The following is a 21,770-nucleotide window of genomic DNA, read 5'->3' as shown; positions in this document are numbered from 1 at the left end:
AAGGCAAACAAGCCAGCAACCTTGCCGTCTAAATGATTCCAGAAAGAGCTGTGCAGAAAGATGTGTTTCCAAGCTTCATGTAGCTTTGTACATCCTCACTGAAATCAGCCCAGTACAGGTCTGGCAGAACACACTTGCTTGGACACCATCACCCACCACGGATGTATGCTTTTCCAGCTGGGAAGTACATTTTTAGAAAAATGGCCATGAGCACGGGATCAGAAAAGGTATGGGAAAAGAGTTTCTTAATTGACACTTGCCATGTATTTACCTTTCTGATAACTACAAATTTTCTAAAGAGAGTGGAAAAAAAACAACACTCAAGCAGATGTTATTTTCATAAGTGATAAGCAAAGCAACTCTGTTCAAATTAAGCTGAGGAATACAGACAAGAACACAGAGATTTAAGCCCTGTTCTCTCTACTACCTGAGTGGAAGGAAGAAAGCAGTAACGATGTTCTTCTCTGCTGCTCTATACTGCTTTTTCACCTTATTGTGGCAGCAGTAAGAATAAAAACAAGATAAGTTACTGAAGAAGAAAATATAAATCCCATTCTTCCAAAAAGGGGGAGTGGGAATAAAAGACTTAAGTGGAAGTGGGTGGACTACTTACAGCAATTATTGTCAAATATTTTTGCAGTCCCTTCTTTAATGTAGTTCCTTTCCTACATAAGAGCTGACAAATAAGTGTGTGAGGTTCCCTTTGTAGAAGGAGGAGAAAAGAAGAGTGCAATAATAATACACAATGAAGATAAATTTTCCCAATAATGCAAGCTACAGAAGACATACGGAGGTCAGATAAAACTATTATTTGGCTTTTCAAGCACTATTTTCTTCAGCTGCTAAATAAAAACATTATGAAGCCATTTTAAACAGCAAAATTTAACCTTATATTAACCTTCCATATTAAGTAAACAAACCTTTCTAGCCAATAAGCCTCTCTGTGAACTCTCCAAGATGATAAGCAATACCTTAATTACATTCATTTACATGACTTTGAAATTGTTCCAGATCAAAGTCAACGACTACAAGGTCAAAGAGTATGAAAGTCTGAAATAAGGAGAAATCTACAGCAGACCAGTTCACATGAACATGGCACAGCATCCTTCCTAACCAGCATGGAAAGGTCAGGGGTACAAACCAAGTGCTTGCCTTTGCCATTTCATCAATTACATGGAGAGGAGAAAAATAAAATAAAAAGCAAAGTCTTCTTTGTCCACCTAAGACTGGGAACTTTTTTTTTTTTTTTTAAAAGACTTTCAAAGTTGAAAACAATAGACAGTTTTGAATTGCTTTTAATGTCTACTGGCCAATCAAGCAGTATGAATATTTTATGCAAATATTTTATATCCTAACTGAAAGGCACAATACAAAAGATGCCATGTTCAAAAGCAGCAAATTCACTGACAACCACAGAATATTTGCTATAGTGCACTGTTATATTCAGTAACACCAAACTGAATGGTTTTGCACAAATTCATCTAGGAATGAAAAATGGAATGGTAGAAGGGAAGCCACCATACTGATTTCATGTCACCGTACTTCACAAATTGAGCAGACTGAGAGAAGCCCAAGCCCAATAAATATCACTTTAACCCTCATCAACAAAACTAGACTCTAGCCTTAAGATATAGGGAAAAAAGTATCTTGCATTGTAGTCTCAAATAGATTTTTTTTATCATGTTATCTGAAAACCTCTCATTGAATTTGTGCTACACTTAGAGCAGGAAATGCTAATTACACAAATTGCAGCAACTATAAAGATTTTAATAATGACCACTGCAAGAAACTTGATAAAGTACCTTCTGCCCTGAAAGAGCAGAAGAGCATACACAGCATCCACCCCATTCCCAAGATATTAGATAATGGCTCAGGTATGATCAATAGCAATCCAATTAGCCAAAATATAGTATGTATGCGCACTGCACTAATAGGTAGTTTCAGGATTATATTTTGTGTGTTATAAACATGAAAACATCACAAATATGTATATATAGAGAAGTCTGAATTACAGCTTCTGGATTTAAGCAATCACATATCAACACACTACAGCTGATATTTTCTTAGTATTAAATTAGATAAATCTCCCTGCACCCTCACTTTACTAGCCAAGCACTTTTTACACAACTCTCAAGCCAACAACCTTCTGCAATTTAAGTATGATTTAGTGCAAGAGAAGCAATGAGTATTATAAAATTTATGCTTGTTCACCTTCTCTCCCCACAGAGAAGGGCAAGATGTTTTTTCATGTAAATATGTATTAGATCCAAATCATTTAAACAGATATTATTCCATAGAGAACATGATGCTGCATATGCCCATTCCGGCTCCATGTTGCTAAATAAACTGCAAGATGATGATGCCTTACTCATCCTAAAGGACACTGAAAATATGTCTAAGCTTTTCAAAGAGAAATAGGGGAAGAGACTTTCACAAGATAAAAAAGAAAAAAATAAGGTGGCTTTTACAAAGCTAAATGAGGTGAAGACAAGCCTTTCTTAAGTCATGAATCAGGAAATCTCTTCATGAACAGGCCACAGCTGTTACAGTTAAAAGTATAGTTTAGGTGTGTGGAGCAGACTTTAGAATATGCATATAGAATCATTAAAAGAGTTGAAGATACTAAACTGAGTGAAATAAAATCATGCTTGCAAGTAGAAAAATATGAAATTTTAGACAGGTGTCAATTTTAAAGTTAATGTTGGAATGTTAAATGTAAGGTGTCTAATGTTAATTTCATGCAGCTTTATTTCTCAATTGTATTTAGCAGAAAGTGTCACTGCTTGAATGGACAGGAGATAGGGAATAGGGAAAGCTTAATAGCTTTTAAATACGAAATCTTTAGTCCTTAAAAACAAGTAAGCACATGTGTCACTGCTTTTCACAGAATCAAAAGTTAATCAGCATGTTACCATAAAGCACACTTTTAGTTAACAATTTAATTCAAAATCACTTTTCTTTCAAGTGAGGAAGACTGTCATTGGTCATGAAGCTATCAGATATCATTTGGGCCAAAGTCAGTATCTTACAACAGTCTGACCTCTACTTGATTTTAAAATAGGATAATCACCTTCAACTATGTATGAACCTTGAACATTATCAAAAACAGTTTTATTACATCAACGATTTATTAATAGTCTCATATTAATAGTAATGTAACTTTGACTTTACAAAGTCATAAAGATGACAGGAAACACAGTCAAGACTTAATGTGCTACCTATTTTATTCTGGGCTTAAGGCAACCTCATGTTACAATAAAAAAAAAAAACTATCCAGAGAATAATAGCTACAAAAGAAAATCACGAAAAATATGCATGTATCATCCCAGTTAAGTAATGGAATAGGAAGGAAACATAGAATGTAATGAAGTCAGGTATAAACACTGAATCCTTTTAAGTACTGAATTTCTCTTCTATCCAACTGTGCTAAGAACTGAAAAACTGTTAGTGCTGAGGCAGGTAACTTCAGGACAAATACATGAAAAGTGACGGTTATAAAGAAAAGCTGCAAACTTTTGGTAGGAGCACACGAAGACAGATTCCCCTTCCAAGCGCAGCATCACAGAACGGCCAAGGCTCACAGGCCAAAACTCAAAACAGACCTGATGAGGAAACTTTCCACCCAGACCTTTCTGGTTCAAAAACACTTGCTTCAGAATCCTTGTCACGTTTTTCATATTGTACGGTCACTTTTATAGCTGTTATCCCCATTACAAAACAGTTGACAGTTTAAACAAAGAGCAACTAAGAAAGTACAATATTCTATAACTGGCATTTACAGCACTGGCCTTGGACTTGTAATCTTTACCAAACGGGCACACAAATCAATCTATCAGCTCATAAAGGTGTGCTTTTTTAACCTCTAAAACAGATGGGATTGGCCAGAAATGTCTGGCATGTCAAACTGCTAATCACTGCTGCCCTTTGCACAAAATAACCCACTTAAGTTGAGGCATGGTTGCACTGTAACAGACATTAGTCTGTGAGAAACCCATTTAACTGTCACATACTCCTGCCACTCCTGCTCTCCCTTAATTAAGCCTAATGCCTCATGCTTTGACCTTTTGTTCTAGCCTATTAACCCTATCTAGTAAAAGTTCAAATACGTTAAACTAAAAAGTTTTGCTGTAAAATATTAAATGCCAAGCCACTGGGAGAATGAGGGACATCTCCACCCTGCACGTTACCCATCCCTTTACCAAATTTTCTAGATTGACACAACAGAAGCACCACCTATGTTAATTCCCAAAGACAAAACACACCCAAATGCTTTGCAGCAAAAGCACAGTTCTTTTCACTTCCATGAAGTCTTTCTTTTCCTCTTTAGAGGGGAAAGGAAAGAAGAGTGAAAGTTTTGTTTGCAACTTCATATCCTCAGGCTTTCATTATTTCTATTTTTTTACCCAACAAGGAAAAAGCATGCTATCAGTCAAGATCACACTACACTCATTTGCTGTTCTCTGAAAACTATCATTAAAAATAAAATGCAATCAGTTTACAGTGACCAATTCTTCTTCAATTAAGGGCTGCCTCTGCCAACCTCACTCACACTGAGTCAGCACCTTGTTCTTTTGACAGCATAGTTATAATTACTCCAAGTTTTTAATCTTCATCCGTATCTTTTTGTGAGTTGCATCTTTTGAACTTTCATGTAAAAACAGTATATCTGCATAAACTTGAACATAGTTTATGAATTTTAGCTCAATGCTGCAGACTTTTCTTTGATGTATGCTCAGATTTAGACAACATGACTGCCTTCCCCTCCTGTAAGTTACGCAGCCCCAGCCAGACCAACAGTTATGTTTGCAAAGCTGTACTTTTCTGCAGGAATCCAAGTGGCCTAGAATTCTGACTTAAAAAAAAAAAATCTCTAATCAAGAAAACTACTGTGCTCCATGTTAAAACTATTTACAACACCATGCAATCCAAAGTTGCATACCAAGACAGGTATTCTACAGCATAATGCTGGTTAGAAACGGTGGAAGGAATGCCATCTCTGCCAAAATTACCAGACAACTATGCACTAACAAACATTTTCCTCCTCAAATCTTTAGCTTAACCACCATACTGACAAGCTGATACACACAATCCAAGACCCTAATTCACAGACGGCATAAATTTTTGCAACTCTGAATAGAATGACTTTTAAACACAGGTAACAATTTGAGACAAAGCTTTCAGTTACTTAGCTATTTTTGAAGACGTGAAACATTTCAACAGCATTGTTGCCAAAAAAGCCACTGTCTATTAAGTACTATCAGGGTTGTTTAAGAAACCATCTCTTGCTGACCATAACAACTGTGAAGTTGTAAATAACTATTAATTTTGTTCTAATTCCAAGTGTCTACCTTACCAGTTCTGAGATCAGCAAATAATGCAATTAACTTGCCTGTAAATACAATTGCTCAGACAACTAAGCACTATAGCAGTGTTATACTTTTTTTTTTTTTTTGAGTCAAACAGGAAGCATCACAGAAAAAGAAATGGATCCCTCATTTTGATTTATCTTTATTTCCAAAACACTGCTTTTTGATAAATCCAGAGCTGCTCCGCAATTTAAAAAAGCACAAACATTTTCTGATGATTTCACTATATTCAACTATTTCAGATGCTTAAACTGCAGTACATCAACCAATTCTATACTCAAAATGAAGTCAAACACCACATTTATGAAAGAAAGAATATGCTATATATGTTGTGTAGTTACAGTGGGTATGCTAGAAATTTTTCAGGCTAGGATTTGATATGACTGCCTCCAGCGTTCTAGGCCTTCCCTACTAATGCTCCCGAAAATTGCCACTGGAGGCAACACAAATGAGTCCTAAGAGAGACCAGAAACAAAACAACAACTGCTTGTCAACCGTTACATGCCCAAATTGTATTCTTTATGCTCATCAGCATTCTCAAGTTCTTAGGCATGCACGTACGGCCCACTGAGTACAGCAGGGCTACTCAAGTGAATAAAATTACTCACAAACCAAAGTACATATACATAAGCAATCACTGGACAACACTTGGGGAATTATTCCCTAGCATCAGAGAAAAAGAGGATTTAGAAAATGGGAACCAAGGGAGCACATACAAACAAAATGACAGTGGTGTTAATGTCTGCAAGCCATTGTAATGTAATATCTAATAATGATTTTACTGTGACAGTCCCTTGTCACAGAAGCTCAACTTCGATCTGTTTTATTTAAAAAAATAAAAGATTGTAACACAAGTTTTATTTTATCTTTTCTTTCACTCTGAAATTACAAGCAAATCTGGTTCTTCTCTATTTAGCAATTACCTCCCAAACAAGTAGGCTAAATCTTCAGAACTTACCAGCAAATTCCATATAAAGCACTCAAATATTACCAAAAATATTGTCTTTAATCAGCACACACTTCAAAAAAAGGAAGCCTGACATCAAAAGAGAGGGATTATCTTGAAAATCTACTGTTTTAAAACATACTGTAATCTTAAAAGACTCGTACAGGGCAGAAAGTTATATGACAGATTTGGCAAGACAAAGAAGAAACCCAAAACTGAAGAAACAAAGGAAACAATTGAAACAAATCATTTACCTTGAAAGTGGTCCCATCAGGAAGGCTCCTCCTTCAGGAGTCCAAGGATGCATTAATTTTCTTCCTCAGCAATTCTATGCTTCACCTGAAAGAAGGAACAAAAATTACCCTATGAAAATCTGCATACCAATTTCTCCTCTTCCAATCTATGTCTACCTTCTCATTATTAGCGTAACAAGAAGGGATGTTTTATTTTGAATGTTTCAAAATAAAAATGTAGCTCCAAACATCAGAAACCAAAGTTTTCCAAATAGAACCATTCGTAAATCAATTACAAATAACTTGCATTGCCTATACTTGTATTGTCTAGATAATTGGAGAGCATTTCTGCAAGAACAAAGTCCATGTTCAGCTTTGATTCAAAGCCACAGTCTTGTTTTTCTTCATTTTATTCGAAAAACAGCCGTGACATGAAAGCCCTCCTTCCTATATAGGAAGTACCACTTAACACTTCAGACTCACACCTATGAATCTCAGTCATATTTTTAAGAGCCCTTTAATATATACAAGAAAAAGATGAGACCATAGTATAATTGGTGAACAGAATGCCCCCAAAATAATTAGAAAAAACAAACCAATAGAAATGAAAATACTTGTTTTGAGATATTCAGGAATTAAATAGTGTAGAACAGTATACTTAGAACATGTTATCCATCGCAAGTACCACTTTAAAAGTTGTTCTCAGCGCTTCTCTACTATTTCTAACTTGTGCTAAAAGATGCAAACTTACAGGTAGTGCAGGTCATTGTTATTTGTACTACTTAACCTTCAGTAACAGGGCTTGTCACAAGAATAATGCTCATGTTAACTCCTCTGTTTCCAAGTTGCCACCCTAAGCAGCAAGTTTATTATGCATAAACAAATTTAACTATAATAATATAAAAAAAAAAAAACTCTGGTTTTGCCGAATTTAGCCCTTCTCTCGTTTCGCACAGGTAGGGTTCCCCTCCTCCTTCCCTCACTTTCAGCCTCTCTTCTCACAAAGCCTACAAACAAGAGCTTGTTAAACACAGAATTTCTCTAGCATGGAGGACTCCAAGGATGGCTACTGGGGCAGTGAGGTAGAGGGGAAAAATGTGTGCTTTGCAGGCAGCTTACAGCATTGCCCCCTTCTACAAAGCCATTTGGGCTAAAGTCAGTTCAGAGAAAACATCTGACTACTGTAATGTACTACCTGGGAAAAGAGATACAGGTGTTGACAGAAGGCTCATCATCCAAAGATCTCAGGTCAGTGAAACAGAAGCACAGTGGGCTACTGTTAACATCAAGATCCAACAAAAGCAGTGGATCTGCTATGCTGAAAAACAAGTAAATACCCTGAAATACTACATGCAGAGACTATTTCAGATCCTTCCCCTAAATACATCATGAAATAAGTCATTTTGCACCACAGAACAATAGCAAGCCTCAACATTCATATTCAAGTAGGAAAGAAAAGATTAAATTACCATTGCAGTCAAAATAAAGAGAGAAGTGACAGAGGTACAGTGACAAATGCAGCAATAAACATCATTCAGAAGTCTTTCCAGCCCCATTTGACTGAAAGAGGAGGTCAGCTGGATGATGGAGCCTCTCGTGACCAAAGAAAAGAGGGACAAGAGCAGAACATCCATGGAGCAGAAGGAAGCTGTGCTTTTAAATTTATATAATAAATTAAGGCGATCGGAGAAAATTATATGTATTTGAGAAAAATAATTCATTTCAGTGGTTCTGTGCTATACTATAGATGTAGACAAAATGTTTTCCACCACTGACAGGTGGTTTTATTTAAGTATTCCTACTTCCATGAGAAGACAGATTTCTATCTAAGGGAGAAACCAACCAAACAAGAAAGAACACCACTGTATTGCCATCAAGGTTCAGTGCATACACAAGATTTCCTTTAGGTCAGCATTGAGCAATTTTTGTATTGTTCCTTGTGACTACAAAATGTTTATAAGAATTCAGAGAAAAGAACAAAAGAATTTGCTATTTCTGGGGAAAAATAAATCCACATTTCTTCAATGACATTTGAAAAATTCTTTGCTAGAATGGTATTTTATTTGCAAAAGCTTAACAGCTGGATACTTGGGTTTGCGCACCTTAGTGGTTGACTGTTTCTCTCTTCCCTATTATAAGTTACTGAAAGTGTGATGCCATTAAAAATGCAACCAGAACAATCTCCTGGGACGGGACTGATCATTTATTTTCACCTCTGTAGAAGGCTGAGCTCACTTCATCACTAAACAAGTGTTTTCCCTTTCCCTTCCAACACCATTTTCACAATGAGGGTTGGGCAGGTAAAAGAGGTAAAAAGCCAGCAGCTGTGGATTACTTACAGATCACTGTAAAAAGAATCAGCATCAGAGCAACAGCATCAGCCTAATGCCACACGGAACTAAAATACTGTTTTTTTCTGACAGACATGTCTTGCACTGTTCAGCACTGACATTCATCAAGTGCTTTCTGAGGTCACTTAAATGATCTCTTCTTTGTTTTTAAATACAAGGTGCAGTCAAAACTCAAACACTTTACACCCAGCATCTGCCTGGTCTGTTATGATCACCTTCTCGCAGCTTTCCTTCTTGAGAGGAGGAAGAACGTGCCACCCGAGTTATTCTCCCAACACTCAACTTTTCTACACTAAACCTCTTAGAAACACACAGCTAACGGAAGACATGCAGTTTCTGCTTTTAACCTGATTTTGTCTATAAGCAAAAATGTTCTCTGCCAGAGACAGCGATATTTAGAAGTGAAATGTGTGAAAGCAGAACTTCTCTCCAGACAGGTAATTATTAAACAGGAGTAATGAGTTCCAGGAACGATTTCAGCAAGAGACTGCATCCTATTTTGGGACAAACTCTCCTGATGGCTCGCAACTGCTTCTTCCCCTTCCACACCACACAGATGTTTACAGGAATATTAGCTTCTGTTCTTCTTTAACCATTTAAGTCAAGTGACATGCAACAGACAGCCAAACAAATTACCACATTAATTATTCCAAGTGCTATATAGGTCTGGTCACATTTCTCAGTGTACTTGAAATAAATAATCCAGAAACACTAAAACATATGCATTCATCTTTAGCAAAAGAATTCTTCCCATTTTTCTGGAGGCAAATCTTCCCATTATCAAATTCAAGAGTTTATGTGATCACTGATGTCCACTTAAAATATCGTTTGCAAATCTTAGCGTATTATTTTCTAATTCAGTATTTTCAAATGCAATTATCAAAATCTGAACACCATCATATCCAAAAGATGTCACACACACTTGTTAAATACATTACTTATATGTGCTGTGGGCAGACCAATACAGCTAGTCACTGACTGTATCATGTTGGCCTGTTCGCAGGAAGAGAGAGCAAACCACAAATGCTATTACTGTTACTCTTCTTTCTTTGGTTTATGGCTATTTAGACAGACTGTCAAGTTCATATTTTTAATATTTTTATCCATTTGTGCATATTCTTTTGCACATTTTCCTCCTGTTCAGACTTCACTCCCTACCTGCATTATCTTTTTACTCGCCTGTCATTAAGCCCCTGCTGAGCAGTAATGATTTATACTTCAAAATTCACTCTTCTTGTCCCAAAAGAGCATTTACCCCTTTTTCCCATCCACGGGATGTGCATCCTGTTCATCCCATCCACCACCTGTAACCCAGCCACACACCTCACACATCACGGAGCCCCAGGGGTGCCGGGCAGCTGCCACCCCACCACTCTTGGGGCCGGTGCCCCCACGCCGGGTGCTCAGCTGCAAACCCCACACTCTTCCCTGTCTCCCTTCTGGAATCCCCGTACATTCACATGCAGGAATAAAAACGCAAGCCGTTTTGGTTCTGAGGTTCAGGCTGGTTCGTAAGAGCTATTCTAAAATTAACAAAATATTAGTCTTCAAGTCTTCTCTTGCAGCGAGGCGTCAAGCACTACCACTACCGTTGAGCAAGACAGCTGACTGTGGGAAATGCAACTCCCCAGCTTTGCCTTGGGCAAGTTTATACATGTGCTTGGCACAATGCAAAACAGAGTTTATCTTTTAATATAGTAATGTGCTGCACTGTCACCGGTAAAATTAACAGTGCTCTCAGTGCTAACAATACTACAGGTAGCATTACAGAAACCTTATGCCAATGTTCAAATACAGGAGGAAAAAAAAAGTTCTCTCTGAAAAGTCAAAATAAAGCTTTAAAGCAAGCCTTGGTCATTTATTTTAAACCAATCCCACATTAAATAAAACCTACCAGCACATATGATCACTATTAAGTTAATCTGTGTTTGAGTCCTGTAACCTTTACTGAATCAGTTTAAGAAATATATGCATCTTCGATGTCTTTTACATAACAGGAGTCATCCTAAACACAGCTGACTATCAAATGCTGCAGGTGACACAGCCTACATTTAAAGCACCTGTTTTTTAAGCTTATGATATAAAAACATCTGTTCACTTCTTTATCAACATAGTTTCTATGATTATAATAAGTTTTTGTTATTTTTACTCTCCAGTTTTGTTTAGCATTATCTATCGCATTAGAAGAAGAAATAATTACGGAGAGAAAAGAGGAAGGGCACATTCTCATCTGTTTATTTTTATATTTTTTTTTACCCTAAGACCACTAGGGGAGAGAAAAAAAAAAAAACACAACAGTCCAATTTGGTTACTTAAAAAACATCCATCCTGCGTGGTTCGGCATTTGAAAGCATCTTATATTGTGTGCATGCATGATACAGAAAAATCTTAAAGCCACTGACAGATCTCCCTCATCAGATAACTCAGAACTGCAGGCCAGTCAAACAACAGGTCAGTTTTCACCCCAGCCTAAAACATGCAGTCACTACTTGTTACTTCTTCCTTCCTGCTCAACAAAACTTATACCTGTGTATGTGTACATGTATATACACACATACATGTATTAATATATATACATAATATATACATTGATATATACACACACACAGAACACATGCATTTAACTCACAAAAAAACTGTCTTGCCTTGTAGTCTATCCCTGGCCATACAAACGCTGATAAAATAACAAGAGAGCCCTTCTCAACCACAAGTTTGGGAAGACAAATGCCCCAGACAGCAGAAGTCACAGATCTGCCCAAGCACAGCTCTGAATGAGAACTTTTGCTCTCCGAGACGTCCGCTCCGGTTGCCCATACAACAATTACTCAGATGCCACTAGATCAGATTTAAACCACAAAATACTCCCAGCTCAGAAAGCATGTGTCATACGGCTTCTTAATGTGTCACTTTATAGTGTGTTCAGCCAGGCCCACGAGCAGCGCTTCAGGTTGGACTATTAAAGGTTTCCAGCACTCACTCAGGGATACCCCATCTTTCCTCCCTACGGATCTTTGTAGGCTATATCTGCACGCTTTGTTAAGTAAAGCCTTGTAACATCTCTGAACATTTATTGTGCCATGACTCAGTTAAATTCTGATCAGCCAAGGAGCTCTCAGGCACCGCAGGCAGGTCCTCCTACACGAAACGCAGAGCGGTACGGTCTCCAGACTCCAGAAAGATGATGCAGAAGGGGACAACTTCTACTTCAGCTCTCCTAACACCAGCACACTGCCAAAGCCAGAAATTCCCCCGTTTTTTCAACACCTTCAACATGCATCAAACATTTCAGCTCGATTCTCCTTTAAATTAAAACATTGTGGATCGGAATCCACAACAAGATATAAGAAAGGAACAAAACCGATGCAGCAGAGGCACGGTGCTGCCCCTCATTTTGCCCACGCTCTCTTTTTACCCTCATTTTGCCCTGCGTCTCCTCGGGCTTCCCTTTGCTCCCAGTTAATTACCGAGCGGCACTCGCACAGCACCAGCCGCCTCCACCACCTTCCGCAGGGATACGGCGGGGGGGGGGGGGGGGGGGGGGGGTGTGAAGAAATCACCTTTAAAGGGCTTCGGGGACAGGAAAACACGCCTGCAAAGTAACCTTTAGTCTAGAAGGGAAACAGCGACGTTCCCGCGGGGCCGGCGCGGCGGAGGCGATGAGGCGGCATCTTCATGGGCACCCGCGGCCGCCCCGACCGGCGGCCGGGGGAAAGGGGGCGGGGGGCGCCCGCAGGTGGGGCTGGGCGGGGAGGCAGGACCGAGAGGGAAGGGAAGGAGGCAGAATACGGCCTCGGCGCTGCCCCGGGCGGAGCCTCGCCGACCCTGGCCTCGACCCTGGAGGTCTCCCTCCAGCCAGCGCTCGGGCTGTAAAAGCCGCGGCCTCCCCTCGCTCACACAAACACACACGGCCCCCCAAAACTTCCAGCTCGCCCCGTAAGGGGGGCTCCCCCCCAAGAAGCCGTCCCCGCCGCGGCCACCCCTCGCGGGGCTCACCCCGGTATTGTTCGCTCCCCGCCGCCGCCCGGCAGCGCCGGCACGGACAAACACACGGACAGGCAGGCAGACAGACAGACAGACACACGGACACCGCTCCCCTCCACACACTTGCACACGCAGCACCGCCCGCCCCGCGGCGGCTCCTCCCGAGCGCTGCCCGCTGGCCTCCCCCCTGCCTCCGCCGCACGGCCGCGGCGCCCGGCCTTCCCCATCGCCGAGCCTGGCTCCGCAGGGACCCCGACCCGGGCACCCACCGGGCCGGGCCGGGCCGAGCCAAGCCGAGCCACCCCGCTCCTCCCCGTCCACCCGCACGTACGCGGCGAGCCGAGCCCGGCGAGGCGCCGCTCCCCTGCGCGGTTCGGGGCTCTGCTGCAATGCCTGCGAGGCTGACTTTCAAAGCCTAACCCGCAACAGCGATCCTCCCCGCCTTCCACCTCGCGCGGCGCAGCCCGGCTCCTCCTCCTCCTCCCCCCTCTCGCGCCATTCATCTCTTCAGCCAAGTTTCTTAACCCTTCTCTCACCCCGCCCGCGGGCCGGCACGGAGGGAGGCCGGCAGGGATGGAGGCAGGGGAGGCAGCACCCCGGCCCAGACCGGACCGGCCCGCCGAGGCTCGCAGCCCCCGGCCGCCAACGTGCTTGCGAAGAACGGCATAACGGGGAAGGGGCTTCTCGTGGTTACCGCTTCTTGCCGGCTCGGCGCTGGCATTTTCCGCCTTTCCTCCCAAAAGCACCAGCTGGAAACTTTTTTGTTTTCTTCTTTCTTCTCCTTCCCAACAAGCCTCCCGGAGCCTCCCGCGGCCCGCCCGGCACCCGCGGCGGCGGCTCCCGGGCGAGCCGGAGGCGGAGCGGGCCCGGTCTGCCCCCCTCCCCGAGCCTACACCGGCCTCCCCCGGGGCCTCCCCCCGCGGCCCAGCCCTCGCGGCCTGCGGCGCCCCGAGCGCGGCCTCGCCTGCCGCGGCCGGGGGGGCTCGGCTGGGGGCCGGGATGTGCCGCGGGGGAGGCAGCAGCTGCCCGCACCCCAAAAAAAATGCGGATCTGGGGAGCCGGGGCTGGTGGCCCCGTGCCAGTAAACAAGGAACGGGCGGCCTGGGACAGAACCTCCGAGAAGAGGCGGCCTTCATCTTGGTGGGTGGCATCCACGGCGGCCTGGAGGCAGCCTTTGCTGAGGGGGCTGCACTGGGGGCTGCTTTGCCGTCAGGCTCCGTGCCCGCCGAGGAGTGGGAGAGCCCCGAGACACGCAGCCGACTTGTCTGCTGAGACTAGACTGCAAAAAAAGTGCGTGACCCTAGTCACATCATCCATGTGCCTCTGCAGTGCCCGTGTTTAATACGAGTCTCGATGCTTCGCGTGTTGTTTGACATAGGCTTTAGGAGACACATCATACTTCGCTTCTCTTAGATGTTAAAGACTGGAAAAGGAGAAGCAAATTTGTTTATGAATCAGTTATGAACTGTGCGATAATATCTGTGTCAACATATGCCAGTATTTTAGTTCTAAAAGTCATGTAAAATAATTACAAGTGGTACATTCAAACATCTTTTCAGGAAAAAAAAAAATACCGTTAAAGAACATATTAATTTCCACTTTAAAGAAAGCAAAAGGGAGTCACGCTTGTGAAAAGCCAAGTGCTTTAGCTTACAGATACCATGACTGAAAGTAGATGTAGGAATGTGAAGCAAAACCTCTTTTGCTTTGGAATGCACGGATTGTGTACAGGCTTAGAGCAGAGCGAGTAATGCACTACTTGACCTATTTTTTGTAAGCCAATGAAAGATTTAGGTTAACTTAATCATCATGTGATTTTAACCACTTTTTTTCCAGAAAAGCAGCAGCATTTTCTAAAGCTACTGCGTGTCACATTATATATACATGACAGTCTCTTTGAGGGAATGTCTCACAACACAAGCTGATCGTGCTTCCAGTAAAACACTGATTTTTGCTCTTCATTTGCATAGTAGTGTCATTAACTAATTCTCATAAAGAAATGATCTTTAATTTTTTTATTTCTCAAAAAATCTTTATCTCAAAAATGTTTCATTGTTAAGCAGCTGAATTGTCTAGGGGAAAGGAAATTTTCTCATTACTGCAGCAATTTAGCTGCTATTTCAATCAAGAATGTCTGTAGTAGAGACCTCTTTCATTCTTAACCTTAGGGAACTTATTGCATAGATGAGAGACCTACAAAACGAGGAATCCTGAACAAGCAACGGAAAAAATGCTCGTGTGAAATACTTGTTAAAATGCGTTTTGTTAGATAAAATATAGTTGGCTGAGGAAACAAGTTCTGTATGGTAAAATGAGATGAGATTGTATCAAACAATGCTATATATCGATTTAGCAGATTATTTCCAACCCTTAATATTCATATCACACTGAATTTTGCCCATTACAGTTACCTAAAGTATGAGAATCAAAACAAGTTAGGAAATAAATGCTCTGTACAAGTGAAGAACGTACTGCAGCACACAATGAAATCAGTCTCTCAAGAAGTATCAAAGTGCTGATGTGTATTTGTTGGCTTTTTCTCTGCAGTCTTCAACCAAACTTAAATGCACGCTCACTCTCCAAGCATAAAAGATGCGCGTCTACCAATGCACCTACCTATCTACTACCTGGGGGTGGTGCCTGTAACTTCACTTCACTATAGACATCGCAGAAGGAGACATTCTTTCAGTTCTTCAAGGGGAATTCTTCATTATAAGATCATCTGTAAATTGAAGGCCAATTATGACAGGAAAACATATTGGTTTTGGATTGGTCTTGGAAGAATTTTATATTTATAGGGGTTATGTTAGAAATCAATCCTAGAATTGCAAGCATGTAGATCTCTCACCATGTTTTGTTAGTCATAAATTCACATTTGGTAATAACAGTGAACCAATTATTTTTATATTCATAAATATATATAATAATATACATGTGCACTCACACACACTTTAAAATTGCTAACCATCAATCTCAAAACAGAAAGCCATGATTTTGATCTATGAGAAATTCTGGCAAAATCTAAATGCAATTGTAATTATTACATTCTTGCAGTTCAAAAAATTAATCTTTGTGACTGTTTTAAAAATGGTTAAATAAAAATCTTGACTTACCCCAACTTTTCCTCTGGTTGCTGTGGTGGCTACAATAATGCATTTAAAATGATGAACAAAGCTACAGTTCCAGTAATGAAACATTGTCTTTATCTTATCTTGCTAAAAATAAAACATACGTCTGTGCCATACAGTAACAAGAAATATATTATTTTCAAAAAGAAAATAAAAATGCCATTACATGATTTCCAAATATGTTAATACTAATTATATCATCTTTAAATTGCATAAAGTGTTTTGAAGAGCTTGGGTGAACTACAGCTGCTTTTATTTTGGTTTTCTTTTCTCAGCCTCTCAAAAAACTAACGGCTCTGAAACTACCTTTTTCAATCAAAATAATTAAGGCCTTGCTTTATGACATGCAATCATCATATGAAAGGCTTGGGACATGGTTGAAAAGCTAGCTAGCTTTACTGAAATTCATTTACAGCCAAAGTCTTACTCTAAAATACTATGTCAGCCTTACATAGACCAATAATGAAATTCCATCCTTGACTCAGCCTAGTTCAATTCATGTAATATGTCAGATTAGCCACTATTTGGAAGGTACCTTCACAGAGGATTAGATCACCTAATATTCCAGAGTTTATGTAGGCACACAAAATAATAATAAAAAAGGCACACAAAATCATCACTATTCAATAATTGACTTCAAAGGAGGTTTGCCTAAATAAGTGTTAGTTGTAACTTCCTCCTCTGTCTGAACAGTGTTCAGGCATGAATCAGAAGTAGGAAAAGTCTCCCTTTCTTCAGTGGTACTGTCTAGGAGAAACTGAAATGAGTGGGAACCGTACTGTGGGAACTGTATCAGAGGAAAAACGTACAGAGTGATGGCTTCTATAGGGCATAGTATATAGCACATATCCCATTTTGTTCATGACAGCAGCAAGTATGCTGTCAGGTGAGGTGGAGTTTAGTTACACGTAAAAGAAAAAGTAATGTACTCTTCATAAAAATGAAAGACATCAAAAGTGTGTATGCTTGTGTTAAAAAGTTACTTTATCTACATTTAAAATGGTAAATATATTAGTGTGCTTACATAATTCATATAATTTCCTCCTGGAGTTGTTCAGTTGTTTTCTGTTCGCTTTTTTTTTTTTTTTAATTACACAGTTTAGTTATGTTTTTACAAGTACTTTGAAGCAGGTCATTTCACTTAGTTACCTTAGCACCTTAGTTACCCTTAGCACCTCAAGTTCTTTTTTTTTCTTTCTGTGTTTTTTAAAAGTAGACTTCAGATCATGACAATTTGATCTCAGAGTAATAAGCACAGGACCAGATGCTAGAGTCTTTCCAATTACAAAACATTTAAAGACAGCTGTAACATATAAGCTGTCATGAAGTAGTCATATGCTTTCAGCATCTGGTTAGTTTCGGCCATGCCTCTAGTGTACTGTATCTGTTCGGAGGCATGAACTAGAGTTAGGCTTACTTTCCCATATGCATTTCTCGTGTATGTGTGTGTGCCTTTTTTGACAGTACACAGGAACTAACACTTTGGGTCTTATATTTTCTGGCAGGAAATAAACACTACTTTCAGACCCTGTAACACTTTTCATGGAAGAATCGAAGTGGTATACGCTAAGTTGATGTGACTACTTTACAGTAATTGTTAGCATTTTACCAGAATAAAAGACTTGTGTTTTTAGCCAGAAGAACACATCCTGTACTTGTGAATTTTCTGCAATTTCATCCCACTCGCACAATGAAAAACACACTTTTGAGAATGTTCCTTTGATGAGTCACTCATTACTGATAGCATGAAGGCATGTCCAGAAAATGGGTAGCCTTGCCTAGAGTTACCACTTCCAAAATCACACAAGGAAGTACCAGGAGAGCAGGTGTAACAGTCAGTGTGAAAATATTATGACTTGTGGGTCAATGACTTTGCAAAGATAACATTTGAGAAAGATATGTGTGTAGCTGAAACCATTCTGACCATGCAGGTTCTTTCAGACTTCATATTCCTGCTTCTCTCTCCTCTTTTCTTTGACAAACACGTTCCTAATGTCAGCAATAAAGAATTGAATAATAACTGAAGTATCTTTCCTTCTCTGAGACTCAGTATTTAGAAGCTACTGTCAGTACAATATTGTTTCACCAGCACCATTTTTCTGGCCGGCTATCATTAAATCTGGATAGCCCTTTGTCGTGGTTCTCATGATGACACAAACCATGTTGTTGAAACAGTATGTTCTAAGATAAAATGAACAGTACGTACAAATTATACATACGGAGAACAGGCAGTCAGTACCATACTGCAAGGGAACAGAGTTCTAGAAATGACCATTAGGAAGCAGCTAAAAAAGAGAAGCTAAAGTATCCTGTGTGTTGCCCTTAAAAATAATACAGGTACTGCCTTTTTTTTTTTTAAACAGATGAACATTTTAATTACATCTTAAAATTCTTATATTCTTCAATACGAATGATCTTAAGTGCTCCGACTCAAGTAGATGAAACTGCTGTGATAAGTTAAACTGTGTATCTCGTGTATTTTTATCAATATATTTACCTGCCCATATATTAGCTTATGAACAAGAGGAGGTTTCATGGAAAAATAACAATATAAGATGCAAGTTATTTAATACACTGAAGCCATGGAAGCCACTAACTTGAAACATTTACTTGAGTAACAGAGTCTTAATTTATATTTCTTTTTCTCCTTTTAGAAGAAAAACAATACTGTTTTATCTAATAACAAATAAAAGGAAAACTAGCAAGCCCAGATTTATTTTATCTGATTTCAGTTACAACAGAGGAGAAGATGCTTTTCCTCTGTTCTAGTGGTATGGTGACTGCTTTCACTTTTACTCTGGAAAACAGGAGAAGGACTGTTGGCCTCTGGTGCCATCTTACACACCTTACACACAGCCTGGCCTCCAGCTGCCTCGCCAAAGTGCCTGCCTCCCCCCGCTCCCAGCCCTGTATGGACATGCTGGACATTATCACAGTTCTGAAATAACATGGGGGACTTTAATTTAGCCAGCTCAGTTACATCCTTCATACCTCAGAAAAATGGACTTTTATTGATGAAATAATACAGTAGCAGTGCTTTAAGTGCCAAAGTAGCATCTTATCTTTTCCATTTGTCTGTAATGTTTTTTGTTCTAAGTTGCTAGTTGTTTTTTCTTTCTTTCTTTTTTTTCATGTGAGAGCGGGAGGGAGAAGTGAAGGAAAGAGAACTCAGAGGATTACTGGAATTCAAGACTACAGAAGGTCTTTATCATATGCTTGTGTCATAATGAAAAGAAAAAATATTGTTTTGGAAAAACCTACACTCAACCAGTTTCAGAAATCACAAAAACATAATGGAAAGCAAAAGCAAATGGACTACAACCCACCATTTCGTAACGTCATTCGTAAAAGCCTTCCAAAAGGTTAAAAAGTTAAGAAATTCTGAAGAAAAAAATTTCTCTACTGAAATTCTCTTTCCCAGTTTCAGAGACTACTGTGATTACAGTAATATCCAATACCTGGATTTATGAATAAAAAACACAGTGTAAATCATGACATGAAGACATGTAGTTGTTTGCCATGACTCTCCATGACTCTCTGTTATTAGGTGTCTAAAAAGTGACTGTTTGGAAAATATGGTCCCAGTTCTTAAGGATTAAACATTCTCAAGAAAATTGCTGATTACCTACCTAATGTCACAGATTTAGTCACAAGTGATTACTGGTTCTGTTTACCTTCTGATGCCTAATGGGAAAATCTATTTAAATTGTGCATCCAAAAATTTAAGGAGCTCAAATCACTGGGTCTTGTGCTTATACATAAGTTTCTTACATTTATTTTATGTGTTTTATGGGATTAGTTTATCAGAATCAAATTAGTTGTGGTTTTATAACTCATCCAACTATATATCTTTGCAGAGTGTTATTAACATACAAATATCTAGGTTTTATTAGGAGACATTAGCTTCACTAAATGTTAGATACATAAAAAATCCAGTTTTGATACTGTTGATCATCATACCGATATTTCACATGTGATGTAAAGCTGGCAGATTTTAAAGAGTGATTCAACTCACCATAAAACAGATAGCAACAGATATGTTCACATAAGTTACAACCCTTTCATAGAGGTGGGAAATTTCTCTTGCTACTTTTTATATATATTTTAAAGAACTCAAGATTACTCTTGCTTTGAAAACGAGGGAGTAAGAACATGGCATACTTCCATATATAAAAAGCAGATAGTACAAACCAATGCTATATGAATAATTTTGATTTTGATATGATTGCATCTTTTATTTTTCTTGGATAATGGTGTAATTAAAAATAAAAGCATACATGAAAACGTCTTCTGTGGAGAAGAGAATTCATTACAAATTTTGATGACTCAGCACAGAAAATCTCTGTGTTACATTCTTCATTTGAACAACATCCATTCTGCTGCATTACAATGGCCAACATAACTTTTTAAATGGATAAGCTTGTGTGGAAAAAAAAATACAAAAAAGTTACATTTTGTGAAAAATTTGAAAGGGTTGTTTCATGTTTATTTGGACTGAGAAGCAACATTCAAAGTCCTACAACATTATAATTATTGCCCACTGTGCAATTTCCCAGGTGGAAAGCCAGGATTTTTATACTGTTCTTGATAAAATACTACAAAAAGCCTCAACATGGAAGCCCTATTACAAAGGAAGGAGGAGTCTGTACACCTAGGAATTCCTGTTCCTTGTTTCCTCTCCAGCCTACCAGATGCATCCCTGAGGAATCAGATCATTGAGCAGCAAGAAAAAAAAATGTTTTCAAGTTGAATTTTATCTAACTTGATGCCGTGAATCATTTTTATTATTATTTTGTGTAAGCAGAATACTTCCATCACATACAATATATAAATGGATCCACATTTTTCTGACAAACACTATTTAAAATTACTCCCCTCTCTAAAATCCCTTCTTTAACGTATATGACATCTAAACCCTTGTTACATCAGTTCTTCAGCACTATTGCCAACTTTCTTAATAGAAGGGTAAGGACTCACACGACTCCTTACAAGTATCCTCTAAAATATGTTGCCTTCTATATTCCTCGTAACTTTTACTGGTCAGTAGCACTATTTACCTAGCAGAAACATATAAAAATGTTAGTTGAAAAATATATGTGCAAAGATAAATGTGTGTGTGTGGTTTGTCAAGGGCAGATTTCAACTCTTGAAAATGCAAACACTTGACAAATATTTAGCATATACAGAATCACAGAATCATCTAGGTTGGAAGAGACCTCCAAGATCACCTAGCCCAACCTCTGACCTAACACTAACAGGTCCTCCACTAAACCATATCACTAAGCTCTAAATCTAAACGTCTTTTAAAGACCTTCAGGGATGGTGCCTGAACCACTTCCCTGGCCAGCCAATTCCAATGCCTAACAACCCTTTCAGTAAAGAAGTTCTTCCTAATAAAGTCGTTTGGTTGATATACGAAAAATTAATTAAATACATAAACATTTCTTCAGTTCTCCAAAGTCGCTTTATATGCTAGTTATTTGTAATTTGCTACTCTTGCTGTCTGATTGATGTTGCTCATATGAGTGCTATAAGAAAGCCAGTAAACAAGCAAGTAAATGATTTTAGTATATGATGCAATAATTTATATGAATTCTTTTTTTTTCTTTTTTTTTTTTGTCATTTTAACAAATAGTTCCATGTGATTTTTAGAGTTATTCCTTTGACGGTAAATAGATTTTATTTATTTCCTTTCTATAGAAAAAAGGAAAAGGCAGAAACAGATTGCTGTGCTATGACCCTCAATATTCTCTACTGAAATTCTC

At 39.3% G+C, this 21,770-nt stretch overlaps 1 protein-coding gene and 1 long non-coding RNA gene across 35 annotated transcripts in view; one reads left to right on the top strand and one right to left on the bottom strand.

Annotated features, from left to right (window-relative positions):
- NRIP1 (nuclear receptor interacting protein 1) overlaps positions 1–21,770 on the bottom strand; it is a 109,650-nt gene that overhangs the window by 63,091 nt on the left and 24,789 nt on the right. For 8 of the 34 annotated variants that reach the window (XM_080607410.1, XM_080607404.1, XM_080607412.1 and 5 more), the window contains exons 1-2: positions 13,209–13,366; positions 6,567–6,651 (exon numbers count right to left, since the gene is read on the bottom strand). The gene's annotated coding sequence lies outside the window, so the exon portion shown is untranslated. The other 26 variants (XR_013955900.1, XR_013955901.1, XR_013955902.1 and 23 more) reach the window with 14 other exon arrangements.
- Positions 13,920–16,526, top strand: LOC308201046. The gene is made up of 2 exons (XR_013956011.1): positions 13,920–14,167; positions 15,425–16,526. It is a non-coding gene; the product is annotated as an uncharacterized lncRNA (long non-coding RNA).

This window comes from Anser brachyrhynchus, assembly GCF_964034855.1.
Source record: "Anser brachyrhynchus genome assembly, chromosome: 1".
In the NCBI taxonomy this organism is placed as follows: Eukaryota; Metazoa; Chordata; class Aves; order Anseriformes; family Anatidae; genus Anser; species Anser brachyrhynchus.
Note: the sequence above shows the minus strand (reverse complement) of the source record. Positions and strands in the feature narration are given on the sequence as shown.